The 12,750-nt window shown below is 43.8% G+C and overlaps 1 long non-coding RNA gene across 1 annotated transcript in view; it reads left to right on the top strand.

Annotated features, from left to right (window-relative positions):
* The window catches only part of LOC120375859, a 36,122-nt gene extending 23,385 nt beyond the window's left edge, over window positions 1-12,737 (top strand). Inside the window, exon 3 of the long non-coding RNA XR_005586844.1 lies at window positions 9,532-12,737. This is a non-coding gene — a long non-coding RNA (uncharacterized LOC120375859). The remainder of the gene's footprint in view (window positions 1-9,531) is intronic.
* The last annotated feature ends 13 nt before the right edge of the window (window positions 12,738-12,750 follow it).

The raw sequence follows: 12,750 nt of genomic DNA, 5'->3' as shown, positions 1-12,750 counted from the left end.
GGAAAATTTAGAAAAATTGAATTTTTTTTTTTTAAAGAATTTTTATTTGATTTAATTTTAAATTATTCTCATTTTTCTAGGAAACCTAAACTACCATTTCACTACAATCTGAAAATGACACCTCAGCCAATGTCACTGAGAGGGGACCTGGAAGAGGGGGGGGGGGAGGGAGGGAGGTGAAGGAAGTTGCTGTGTGGTGACTGTTTGTCCCTGCTTCTGACACTCATGCTGTCTGTACACAACTGTGCCACCACCACAGCAAAACCCAATCATCCACCAAAGTAGTCCCATAAATTGGCTGTAGCTGGTGTGCAGTGGATGACACATGGATGGAACATGGACATGGAGGGAATCAGGGAAGAAGATCTCTCCCTCTGATGCTCCTTATTAACAGAGGAAAAATAACTCACAGAAAAGAAAAAAAAAAAAAAAAAAACAATTCTTGACAAAGATTTTTTCAGTCCTCATAGGCAGGCAAAATCATAAAAATCAACATGGACTTGTCTAAAAAATGCAGTGAAAAAAATAAAGCAAAGTGCACAGTGTAGTGACAGGTGTAGTGTAGTTCCTTGGGAATGGATGAGTGATGGATTGTATGCTGATCACACTCACTAGTCTAGTCCAGTGATGCAGTGCCAGCAGCCAGCAGCAAGAGGAAAAGAAGGGGAGAAAAAGGAAGAAGACAAAGAAGGGGAATGAAGAAATCAGTTAGGCTTTTCTCCTCAGCTCACAAAGATAATCACAAGTGTGAAAACTGTGTTGTGGCTGTGTGCTGTACCAGGCTGCTGCACAGCAGCCAGTACCACCACAGCTGAGCCACTGTGCTGTCTGTGCCTGTGCCTGCCAGCCAGCAGCAGCAGAGAGATGAGCTCCTAATTAAACCACCTCCAACAAGCGGTGGTAGCTATGCTGCTGTGAGAGTGTCCATAGCAGTGCTCTGCTGTCTACACTGGCTGTTTGTCGGTTGTCTGGCATTTTTTTTTCTTGACTGACACTGACAACAACAGCAAAAGTAGACATATCTTTATCTTTAGTGTGGAATAGGTATAATAAATGTAAATGTCATACTGCTGTTTTCTGTTCGGGAAGGGAAAAATAACACACACTACACACACACATTATTTATATATATATATGTCCATGTCAACTTGAACTACTGAACTAACTTATTTGAAAGAAAGTCACCCCATAACTGACACATGTGGATGATTCCAGCTAAAAAAAAAAAAACTTTTAAAAAAAAATAAAAGAAGATCTACAGAGGATGATTTGCTGGCTTAAACTGAACTTAAATCATTCACTTCAGGTTAAATTAATGCAACTTTCTCATGTAGACACAAATGCTTATAAACACCACAAGGCCTGCTTCTCTGTTGCTCTGTACTTTGTGTCAATATTGACGCCAGGACAGAGTGCACAGTGAGTCTTCAATGATACCAAGTCAGAAATACAATTCCAAACACTTTTGCTTTTGTTCTGCCTACCCACTGTATTCACTGATTTGGGTTTCTTACCCTTCTTCATAGATTCAGCAGTGCTTCTTTCTGATCAAAACATCCTAGACTGTGTCTTCGTCAGCACTTTTGACTGATTGTGAGCACAGTTCACCAACCACAGCAACATCCTTCTATTCCAGGGGTTCTCAAACTGGGAGTCAGGACCCCGCAGGGGGTCAGAATGTTTTTACATGGGGGGTCGTGAGCTGTCAGCCTCCACCCAAAACCCCACTTTGCCTCCAGCATTTATAATAGTGTTAAATATAAAAAGTGTTTTTAATTTATAAGGGAGTGTCACACTCACAGGATTGCTGTGTCAAAAGTGTCACCAATACAAAAATTTGAGAACCACTGGTCTATTCAGTGGCTCCCAGTTTAAGACGCAAGCTTGATCTCCAAAGTTCACCCATTTCAGTTCAGCCCAGCAAATATCAACACTCCCTGCTTCCCCGTGCCCTAGTGTAAGGTGACGTAATTTCCACTTCCTCATGCTCCTGGGCCTTAGAGCTGAGTCCTTCCATCTTGTTTGCAAGCTTGTCTTGCAAAGCAAAGTAATTATTCCAAAATAAAGTCACTTTTATTTCAGAACAGTGTGTCCAGATCAGGGAGTTATTCCAGAATAGCTATAGCAGAACAGTTATTCTGGAATAGCTATGTTTGTCAGTTTCTCCATATTCACAGTCCCTATCCCATATATAACCTTGCAACTCTTGTGCTTTTCTCTGGAGCCTGGCAAATTTGTCAGGATGTGGTTTGACACGCTAATGAGAATTGCGCAGTTATTGTCGGTGTGGTTTTCCTTGGTTGTTGTCTCCTCTTTTGTGTTTGTACATGTGAGGACAAGATTAGTTGCTCTGTAAAATTTTACTTCTGGGGTTTCTCACTTAATGTGGAGCCTTGTAAGTGGAAGTCAGTACAGCTTTATAGTTCCATTATTAAACGTGCATCAGCCATTGTTAAGACAAAGTGTTTATTTTATTCACACAGTGTCAGAGTATGAATTGATTTTCTCCCAACAAGGGGGGTTTATGGGCCTTAAAGTTAGGTCTGCAAATAACTAAAAAGTGGTAAATATTTTACATGATGGCCTATGCCAAACCAGTGTGATTTATCAGGTAACTTTCTGAGGGTGCTTGTCTTTCATTGAGTTTTGCACATAGAGTGGACACTATTAAAAAGTCAACTTTGAGTCCCCACGCTTCCATTGCGGGGATGCCGCAGTTGGTTCTGATTACGAGCCAAGGGAAATCCTGCAGCATCTCGCATAGAACAGTGGCTGCAGGTAAACGATGGGCAGGCTGGCACAAAGGCGGCAAGGATTTGGGCCTGGACTATTTCTGAATTCCATCCAGTGCTACAGTCCCAGTTCCGCACTGTACGTTATGGCATAAAGGGTCTGGGAAGTGGCTGATCCTCCTCTGCTGGGGGTTCTCAGGGTAATGTAATGATAACCTAGGCAGCCTTATCTCCGCTTCCCTGATACCCCTGGCATAGGGCATGCTGGGGGCAGAGAGGTTTGGCCACGGCATTTTGTATTCTGGCTATTCTGGACAGCAGCGTGGCTCAGAGGCAGCTGTGGGAAGCTGTCGTAAGGTAGAACGCCTGTCAGGGCACCTCTCACTTACACAGAAGGCTGGATCTAGAATTCAGGAGGTGCAAAGGTGGCATGGGTCTGAATCTTTCTCTCCACCTTCCCGTGGTGGGGTAGGCAAAGAAGGGGTTAAATGCTGTCGCATGGAAGCACAATCAGTTCCAGCTTGTTAAGGAGCAGTTATGAGCGGGGAGGGAGGAAGGCACCATGGAAGTTGCTTTGCTGGGGGAGATTGAATGAGAACAGGAGAGCTTACCCTGCAATCTTGGGACCTGTTTGTGCTTGGGCTGGGCTAGAGGGGGAGAGTAGTTTCTCTCAAGCTTCAGATACATGCAGTTCTCTTATCCCCTGGCGCCAGGATGAGGAATAGCCCATAGAGTGACCAGATGTTAAGGGGCAAATATCGAGACTGCCACAGGGGGTGTGTTTTTTGTTGGTTTTTTTACACTCACCTGTCCGGGAGTTCAGTGGCAATTCAGCGAAGAGCCCTTCAGTCGCGGATGGTCTTTGGCGGTATGTCAGCGGTGGGTAATAAACCTTGCCGCCAAAGACAGAAGCACCCGCTGCTGAAATACCACCGAAGACCATCTGCGACTGAAGGACTCTCTGCCAAATTGCCGCCGAAGACCAGGAAACAAATGGCGTCCCAACCGTACTCTGCTCGTGACGCGGGACAAACTCCTCAAAATTGGGACAGTCTCGATTTTATCGGGACGTCTGGTCACCCTAATAGCCCATGACTCAGAGCAGGACTCTCTCTGCCTCTTCTGGGCCTACTCTGGCTCAGGACACGTGGCCTAACGGAAACTCATCCTCTCCAAGCGGGTCTTTGTCTGGGCCCAAGAGAGGACGTTTTGTTGGGCCCTGAGTCCTGAAATGGAGGGAAACCCTGAGACGTTGGCAGGGGATGGCTGAGGTGGAGGGAATCCCTGGTGATGGTATGGGGGCTGTGAAACCATGGACCTAGGTTATTACCCTAAAACCAGGTAACTCTTCCTCTGAAATAAGTAGAATGGCAGCTATCTTGGCTGACTGATCAGGGGTTGAACAAGGGTACTCTATAGATGAAAGTCTCTGCAGCCAAACTGCTGTAGGCAGGGACTGCCACAGCTGTGCAGCCCCCGTAGACTGAGCACCGAGGGGGACACAGCACACACTGAGCATTAGGTCACACAAGGAAACTGCAGAGTTTCATGCCCTGCCGAGAAAGGGCCCTTTATCACCTTTCCTGGTGGATCTGTTCTCAATAAATCTGCTGGCTGTTGGACTGCCAATGATTTTTATTTTTGAAAGCATTCTGCTGCCACATGAACTGTTCACACTTAGGGTGACCCGACAGCAAGTGTGAAAAATCCAGACAGTGAGGGGAGGGGGGGAATAGGCACCTATATAAGACAAAGCCCCAAATATTGGGACTGTTCCTATAAAATCGGGACATCTGGTCACCCTACTGACACTTCCTTAGCATGCTGTCAGCTCTTTTCGAGGTGCATTGAGATATTTGTATCTGCTTCATTAAAAATAGCAGCGGTTACTACTAACATACAGCAGTTTTGAAATCTCTCGGCTCCTAGCCCTGTTTCCATTTTACAGCTCTGCCGTAAGCCCTACCGCTGCGACTTAGGTGACATTCATAATCTTAACAACCTAATCAAAGCCTAGGACACAGCTGATCACACTCTGTAGTGAAGCAATGACAAGCATGGGTAGGCACACTTCTGTGCTTTCGGTCTGGGCCCAGCATGGCAGGAGGAGTATATAAAATGGTGACATTCTCCCTGTTTGCGAAGTGTTGCTTTGCTTCTGCAGAAGTCACCCAGGGTTCAGTTCCTGGCCTGTTAATGTTTTCATTAATGATATTTATTCATTCCATCTTTCCCTCCCCACTCCTGCTCCATCTTGGTGGAGAATATTCTTATCTATAGCCCCTTCATCTCATTTTGTCTAAGTGTCGCATCTGGAGAATTGGGTTAATAATGCTTCCTTTGTCCCACCCTTTGGCTGTCCTGTCTATTTAGGCCAGTGGGTCTCAGCCCATGGACTGCTTGTGGCCCAATCAGAAAACAGCTGTAGCTCATGTGACATCTTCAGGGCCATACAGGTAGTCTATATCTATTGTGTGGATGTGGCGGCCATAACACACACGCAGCTGCATGTGTAGCCCACAATGGTAAATAGGTTGGGAACCACTGATTTCGATTGTAAACTCTTCAAGGCAGGGACTGTCTCTAATTGTTTGTATGTACAGCACCTGGAACAATGGGACCTGATCTCAGTTGGGGCCTCTGGGTGCCACCATAATAATCATTTAGTTCAAAACAGACCAACCATCCCTGCTTCTTATCTGTAAATTCTTTAGCACTGCTGCCTGCTTTGTTGAGTGGTTATTGATGACTGATCATTAAGAATTTCCAATTAGTGGCTGATTTAAAATTCTGAGGTTTAGAGGGTTCTAGTCCCAGAATCAGGCACAACAGAAGTAAGTTCAGTATCTGGTTGGGAACCCCGGTGAGCACAGAGACAGCATTCACACTGAGGGCAAAACAAAGCTTTAAATACTTTTATTAGCATCATTAGTAAAATGTTCCAACCAAAATGGGAATATAGCTGTAGTGAAGAATTAAGACTGTGTCCAGCTCCATCCCTTACATAAACTCACAGCCTTCTCATGGAGACCTAGTGGTGGGAGACAGGCAGTGCTTCAGGAGGGGCCTACCCTGCCTCTGGCATGCTCAACCAGTCTGAGGGTCAAGATCTTGAGGCCTACACGGTGGTTGGCCAATTATGGGGCCTGGTGAATGGATATTCATATGGATGCCCAGCCTCCTTTGTCCATAACTAACTTTCTCACTCTATGATATTGGGGTGTTCTTATCTGATAGGTTAGTATATTAGTGACCTCAACTTATTATCATATACATCAATTTGTTGCCAAAGCAAGTTTGTGGTTGTACTCTTGAAGATATTCCTATCCTAAGTATCCAAAAGCTGGTATTAGTTCATATTCCTGCGGTTACCTGATACCATTTTATATAAAAATCTCCTAAACTTAATATTCTCAGTTCCCCAACAACTCAGAGTTACTGTTACTCACTTACGCTAAGGCTCATAGGCCTCAAAGCCTGAGGCTAACTACGTAAGCTAACTGTCTTACATTCTGAAGGCCTGTAGGTTTCTTGCATTACTGCTACATAAAATACCTTTACGTTAGCTCAATGGGTGACTGAGCTGGAAAACAAATGTCTTTTTGCACTAAAAGCCACTGAAGGGAGCGAACAGCGTAAATCTGGCAGTAAATCTGGTAAATCTGTGGTGCCACTTGTTAATATTTCCTGCTCCATCTGTTTGGATGGATTAGAAATTGCTACTCAGGTCTCAGATGCGGCTGAGTATAGCTGGCAATTCTTGCTAGGACTTTAACATCAGCATCTCAGCTCTACCAATTCCAATGGTTTCTTAGCTGTCACTAGGGGGCACCTTGCTCTCACATGTGATTCCAGGCAGGTTTAGTTCCAGATGTTGGAGCTCTTTTGACTTTTCAAATTGGGAGGTAAATAGCATTAACGATGTCAAACCATCACATTCAGACCAGGGATTAATCATTGTATTGTAGGGAAATAATGAGTGAATGTGGTTCTCTCCTAGGGACAGATCACAAGGCCTGAGTGGTTGAATAGTTTTAATTAAACCAAACCAAAATTTTAGTTCATTAACTCTTGGAGGCTGATAGTTTCCTTTCCTGGCAACAGGGATTAGAATTTTCTTTTTTGTACCTACCAAAAAAAAAAAAATCCTTGGAAGCTGCCTTGCATGTGATGGCAGAAGTTGTGATTTTACCTTCATGCCATCTAAACTTGCCCTCTTTCGTTGAGTTTTGCGTAGCTATTGAACATTGTAACAGACAGCTGTGAAGAACAGATGTGCTGTAAGTGGAGCATAAATACATCATCCTGAGCATAGAACTGTGAGCGAGGGCTTGGCTGAGTTTTAAACATAAGCAGAGGAATATTGATAGAAGTAGGGAGGTGACACCATCACTGTGTATGGGTTTTTTTATGCGGATGGGAGATCTCTCTCCCATTGGCACAGAGCATCCTCGTTCTACAGGCTCCAGCACTGCACATATAGACATACCTTAAGCCCTCGAGGGAGCTGGTTGAAACAAAGGTTCTGGCTCCATGCAAATGCCCCTAGTGACACAAACAAACCTGGGGAGAGAGAAGTACAGAACGTGCAGAACTGATGTATGTGGAGAATTGTCTCAAGCGAGGAAGCTTTCCAATATTTCCCATGATGCACCGCTGGGGTTTCCAGTCTAACCAGTGATCCCAAAGCCCTCTTGGGCTGTGCAACATTCATTGGCTGAGATAACAGTGCTTCCTGGATTTCTGTGTTCCAGGAGATGATCCAGCAACTTTGCTGAATGTCAGACTAGCTCTTGGGAAGAATGTCCCACTCCAGACAAGGGCAATCCTGTCTGAAGGAGAACTGGACCATGCCACTACTTGCTTTTGTGCTGCAGTAATAACCTGTCTCCAGTTCATCTGTAGCAACTCTTCAACTCATTCTGGCCTTGATCTTCCTTGTTTCCAGTCAGAGTCCTCCAATTCCCTTGTTATTTGGGTGCTCTGGGCAGTTTCGCAGCAGCTTCTGCATCTTTGAAGGGATGTGATAATTGTGGGAAGGCCCATGGGAGGAGACTGGAGGAAACCTGATTGATGAGAAACCTCACTGTCCCTTTGTATTTCACTACATTTTCCAATGATCCTAAAGTAACTTCAGTGAGGTGGGTGGTGAATCGAGAAATGATTGAGAGACAACAATGAAGCAGCAGTAAACACATACACACAAAAGCAGATATGGCAACAACTTTGATTTAACTTTATTGAATCAACTCCCTTTTTTGCTGAACGTTTACAGTTGTTTTCCTCCATTGGGAAGTGTGAGTGACAGCTGCTTTGGTGAATGGAAGGGGAAGGTTTCTGAGAGTTCCCCTTCCCAGCATCCCCTGCTGAAATTTCTGTGTAGTCAGTGACACCACTCTCCAGCCAATCACAACAGAGATCCCTATTTCCAAAACAGAGGTCCTTTGCAGTGGTCCATGCAGTAGGATTTAACCCTTAAATAGCACTTTTCATCTGCTGATCTCAAGGAGCTTTGCAAAGGGGGATCATTATCTGCATCTCATGCGGGGAAACTGAGGCACGGGGAGATGAAACGACTTGCCCAAGATCACTGGCAGAACCAAGAATAAAACCCAGGCGTTGATGCCTAGTCTGGTGCCCTATCCACCGGGATACATGACTTCCTTATAGTTCCTACCTCTGGTATCCTTCAGAGAGTTTTACCTTCACCTTGCACCTCCTAGTGCTAAATGACATGCATTTGAGCTCGGCGCGGGGACAAGTACTTGCTTTGTCTCGACTGAGATTCTCGGGTGATATAATAATAGATGTAATTAATAATCTTCAGTGCAAGGACTTTGTCTTCCATCATGGGATTTTCAAAGTTGCCTAGGGGAATTAGGCACTCAATTCCTCTTCATTTTAATGGGATTTGGGCATCCCAGTTCATTAGGCAGCTTTGCAAATTTCAGCCCTACAAAGGTGTGGGCAAAGTACCAGGTGCACCTCTGATGCTCTAGAATGATGATAATTATAATAGATGAAGAGGTGGCAAAGGAAGACGCTCTTGAGGAGGAGGAGGGCGGCATGATGAAGGTTACACTATGTATTGTCCCATCAGCATCAGGAGCAGAGGGAACGTAGGTGGTGAATTATGCCCTTATGACTCAGGTTACTACAGCTCAGTTCTAAGCAATATTTCATATCAGTGTTAAGTAAACCATAAGCTGTGCCAGCTAAATGTGTTGCCTTGAGCTGAGTTTTATATAAAGCAAGCAAGTGATGGAGATGGACAGCAGAACGACTCCCACTAGTGTGAATTTTTACTTCAGGTGCATTTAGCAGAGTGAAGTCCATAATTAAGTCTTTGGGGCATGTTAAAAGCTAAAAAATTCCTGTGCTAAAAATATTGTATTTAGCATGCAAATTGTTTGTAATGCCAGAGTACCCTGACAGCTCAGATTTATTTTCTCCAGACAAAGAGAAATTATTAGTTTGTAGGTGCCACTAAATTGTTTGTCATCATCAAACCTAGCTGAAGGCAATAAGCCTTTGGGAACAGGTTGACTCTGTTTTATAAGTTAGGATTTTAATTTTTTTTCAACTTTCTACGCAGCTTATGCATGCAAAGGTTGTCGTGACTAAGCCAATGGCTGTGGATTATTATCTTGAGCACTTTAATTTACAGAATCAACAAAGAGACATAAAAAGTCCATTGTGAAGAGCAGGTGCTGTGTTTCAGGGAGAACTTAGACAAATGTTGGCTGCCTTTCTGTTAAGGCTAGTCCTCTTTGATTTAATCTGAGCTTGTCCCCTGCAGGTTTTTTGTAAAGGAGAAGGGGCCTGGAGAAACTTGAGCGCATCTATCCATCCTCCCTCATCACCATGGTATCAAGGCACCTGGACTCAGTGTAGAAGTGGAGAGAGACAGAATTCTGGACACAGTGAGATGGAGGAGGGGAAAAAACACAAAAGATGAGTAGGCTGAGAAGGAGAGTGAGTCTGAGAAGTACTAGAACTAGACAGTAACACTTTAGGGGCAGGGATCGTATTTTTGTTACATGTTCGATGGGTCCCTGATGCATGATTTGGGTCCCTAGGCACTACCACAATATAATGAGTGGTGCTGCTGGTACTAATCAATAAATAACAGGAAGTGCTGCATCTTCTGGTTAAAAGAACAACACAAATATGTCATCACATGTAGCTCGTGTACCAGTCAATGTGCAAATTTACCTTTACCAGTCATATGGAATTATAAAGTGACTAATGTCTATGTACCTGTCATAACAAATGTATATTCCTGAACCTTTAGGAAGAGAGACAGTTTCTCAGGATAATTTCATCAGAGATTTTTTTTTTTAAATCACTGAAGAAACTTCTATGTGATTAAATCATCCAGTTGGACCTATTGTAATTAGTTTGCTCTTTAATCAGGAGGAATAGAATGATAATATCATAATTGCAATGGAAACCAGTGGAGAGACTACAGAATACCGGGCAGGATACACCTGCTTCTAGATAATAACATGTTCAACTATTGCAAACAACCACACTGACCTTCAGTGAACTGTTAACAAAGAGGGAGAAAGGCAGGACCAAGGATTCTCATTAAACAGACTTGAGCTTTTGCTCATTAATAAGGAACCATAAATATGACCATAACAAGGACCATTACAGTTTCTCCTGGCTTGAACTCACCTTCAACAATCCCTGCCTCTCAGTAAGGAAGAAATCAAATCTTCTTGTTTGAGTGATGTGAAACAAATCTCATTGCCTTCACCACCACCAGCACACATACACATTTCCACAGGTCCCAGGAAAGCAAAATATTTTAGACATGATTTAAAGGACATGGGCATCTTGTCTACAAGGCTGAGGCCAGCAATAGGGACCAGGAAGTCCCGAATTCTAATCCCGCTGCTGACGCTGACTCTGTCCATAGGTTTGGAAAAACTACTTCACTTTTCTTCTTATTTATTTGTGTTGCTGTACCATCTAGGGGCCTTAGTCATGGACTAAGACCCTCTGGTGCAGGATGCTGTACGAACACAAAACAAAAGATGTTCTCCACCCCGTTTTTGAATTTATCCTCCGTAAAATGGAAAGAATAAGTCTGATGGTTGTGAAGATTGTCATATTTGTAAAGTGCTATAATTCCCCCTCCCCTCCCCACAACATATGGGGATTTTGTGTGAAAATCAATGGTGGTGCTTAGTGGCAGAGCAACTGTCCCAAAGCAGTTGGAATGCAAGCACCAGCCTCAACCAATCACGGAGCACCAGCTTAGCCATGACACAGCAACAACTTGTCTTAGTTGTCAGGCATCAGGGTTGCAGGTAGTCTTGCCGGGCAGTTTAGAATTGAGGGTTTTAGAAGAGAGTGGCGTGAAGGGTCACTGGAGTGAATGGAGAGCTGGCCTGTTGCTGACCTATTTCAGGAGGAAAGGGTGCAGGAGCTTGTCACCTTGGAGATGTACAGGTACAAAGATCAGAGAAGGGCCTGTTACAACAGCTCCTTTGCTTCACGCAGGCGCGAGGGCTTCTCTCCTTTAATATTAATATTCCAGGTAGCTTGAGCCACAAAGTTTGAATCTGGATTTGGAATCCAGTTTGTCAGAGTGAATCTAGGCCTCTGGTTCAGGTCCACCTTGCGATACATCTCACATGGGGTGAAATTGACTGCTGTGTGGAATAAGGCTTTGACACCAAAGTCCCACTTCCTTTCAAGATTTACATGAGGCATAGGCCTTGCCCTGTCCCTCTGCACAGAGGTGAATGTCACCCAGGGAGATCATCAGCAAAGGTGGTATATTTTTATGTTATGAAGGAGCTTTTCACACATTTCTTTCTGCTGTGTTGGTCTCCATGGCCAATATTTTATTTGCTTGCTTGGCACTTGCCTGCTTTGTTGGAATATTGTTGGAAAATCGAATGATAGGCTTTTTTTACACAAAATGCATTGATTTTTTTTTTTAATTGTTTCAGTCTTTTCATTAAGATCAGGCTGCATTGATTCCCACCACTGGGTTAACTCAGTTGGTTAAAAATGGAAGGATTGGGGGAGAAAAGAACAGAATTTCCTTCTATATCTGCACCCTGCTCCTGAGATCTCTTGAGATAGTGTTTCCAATTTCCTGATCAGAAAAGGATTTCATGGCTTCCTGTGCTTTTGTAAGCACCACTTTTTTTTTTCTCTTGCACATAATCCTGTTAATGTAACGGTATAAAATTTCTCCTAATTGCTGTGTGTTGTCACACTAGCACTGAGGAGCAATTAGCCATGACCTATTTGGTTGCAACATTTTGCTCGGGCAGCATCAAGTAACACCTGATTGGTGGGAAGTAAATAAAGTGTTGCCAGGATAAACCAGTGCTCCATCTGTGCCCCCTAGTCTGATTCCATCTTCAAGACCCATCTCTGCTAGGGACATGGGTTCTTTTCCTCTTCCTGTGTGCTGCTCTGGGCTGAGAATAGCTTTGGATGGCCGGAGGGATCACCTTTTCATTAAAATCTATAGCTGCTGACAGACCTCAAAAGATCATGTTCAAATAAGCTTTGAAATCTATGCTGTAACCATCTATAGCAGTGGTTTCCACGCTGGGATCATGCTCCCTCAACCCCCTGCTTTATTTAACAATACAGGAAGCACATATATTGTAACTCTGCTTGCACAGGAAAATGTGTGTATTGGTAACATGAGGAAATAGATCTAGAACCAAGGGGAATTCATGGCAAAGGGCCTACAACAAGAAATGGTCTTGACCTGCAAAATTTGAGAATTACCCATACATAAAGAATGAATGAGTCAAATAAGAAAGTGGTGTGTTGAACTGTAGTTAAGAGGCCCGGGACAAATTAATCATATTGAAGCTGATGGAATTACACCTGAGATGGTGGATTTGATAGTCTTTTCTCTTTCTTTATATAAAACCAGAAACAGCATTCAATTTGTTCTCCACACCTGCAGGAGGCTCCCCCTCCACCTCTGCTGAAGTCAGAAGCTGTGTGAGGTTCCAGCCTGTATCTCTGTCTACAG

This window comes from Mauremys reevesii, linkage group 12 (genome assembly GCF_016161935.1).
Source record: "Mauremys reevesii isolate NIE-2019 linkage group 12, ASM1616193v1, whole genome shotgun sequence".
NCBI classification, from domain to species: Eukaryota; Metazoa; Chordata; order Testudines; family Geoemydidae; genus Mauremys; species Mauremys reevesii.
The sequence above is the reverse complement of the archived record's forward strand: the minus strand, read 5'-3'. Positions and strand labels throughout refer to the sequence as shown.